This window comes from Pan troglodytes, chromosome 6 (assembly GCF_028858775.2).
Source record: "Pan troglodytes isolate AG18354 chromosome 6, NHGRI_mPanTro3-v2.0_pri, whole genome shotgun sequence".
NCBI lineage: Eukaryota > Metazoa > Chordata > Mammalia > Primates > Hominidae > Pan > Pan troglodytes.
Genome location: NC_072404.2, coordinates 105,753,825 through 105,755,003, shown reverse-complemented (window position 1 = coordinate 105,755,003; position 1,179 = coordinate 105,753,825). Strand labels below are relative to the sequence as shown.

At 39.0% G+C, this 1,179-nt stretch overlaps 1 non-coding gene across 1 annotated transcript; it reads right to left on the bottom strand.

Annotated features, from left to right (window-relative positions):
* Positions 1-676: 676 nt before the first annotated feature.
* On the bottom strand, positions 677-740 carry LOC112209887 (U7 small nuclear RNA). The gene has a single exon (XR_002944879.1). It is a non-coding gene; the product is annotated as a U7 small nuclear RNA (small nuclear RNA).
* Positions 741-1,179: the final 439 nt, after the last annotated feature.

The following is a 1,179-nucleotide window of genomic DNA, read 5'->3' as shown; positions in this document are numbered from 1 at the left end:
TATTGTATTTTCTCAAAAATGTTTAACCTAAATATTAGCACAAGAAAACAATCAAATCCAGATTGTGGAACATTCTCTGAAACATATTGCTCTAACCCTTCAAAAATGTTAATGCCATGAAAGATAAACAGGAGAGGGAACTATTCTAGATTAAAGGAAACTAAAGAGACATGACAACCATATGCAATGTGATAAGGGTTGGATGTTTGTTCCCTCCAAATCTCATATTAAACTATAATCTCCCATGTTAGAGGCGGGGCCTAGTGGGAGGTGTTGGATCACAGGTGCGAATCCCTCATTAACGCCTTAGTGCCATTCTCATGATAATGAATAAGTTCTCTGAGTTTGTGTGAGACCTGGTTGTTTAAAAAAATATTTCTCTCTTTCTCCCTCTCCCTCTCCCTCTCCCTCTCTCTCCTGCTCCTGCTCCTGCTCCTGCCATGTGATGTGCTGGCTCTCTTCACCTTCTGCCAGCATTGTAAGCTTCCTGAGCCCCTCACCAGAAGCAGTTGCTGACACTAGGCTTTGTAAATAGCCAGTAGAACCATGAACCAATTCCAGTATATGGGTTTTCATTGTACTATTCTTTAAACTTCTCAGCATGTTTAAGATTGTTTAAGGACACTGGGTTATTAAATAGTAAATGAGGACTATTTCTCTCTTGTTTTGTGGGGGAAGGGGAAGTTTCCTGTGAAGACCAAAAAACCTGCTAGACAAATTCCATAAGAGCTGTAACACTCTGTGTTTCAGGTAATAAGTGAAGAAGGGACAATACGCTATCTCCATTTTGCAATTTCTACTATACCCTCATGGATCTAAGTGCTGAGCATGGCTGGTTATAAAATAAAAGATAATCAGATACTATATGCCTTTTAAAAGAATACACCATTACTACGAAGTAGTCTTGCCAAAAAATCAAACCTAAAATGGACCAAAGACCTAGGTCAGTCATTTGCAAACATCAGTGGGATTAGGAGAACCCAAAAGGCTTGTTAAATCAGATTGCTGGACTGCAAGTCCAGAGTTTCTGATTAAATAGGTTTAGGGTAAAGTCCAGTCATTTTCATTTCTAACAAGTGGGAGTGCTGAGGCTACACTCCATGATCATCTCTTGAAAGCAAATTTTCTAGATTAACCTGCTAATTTACAGAAACTGCAAAGGACAGAGAAACATGTTAA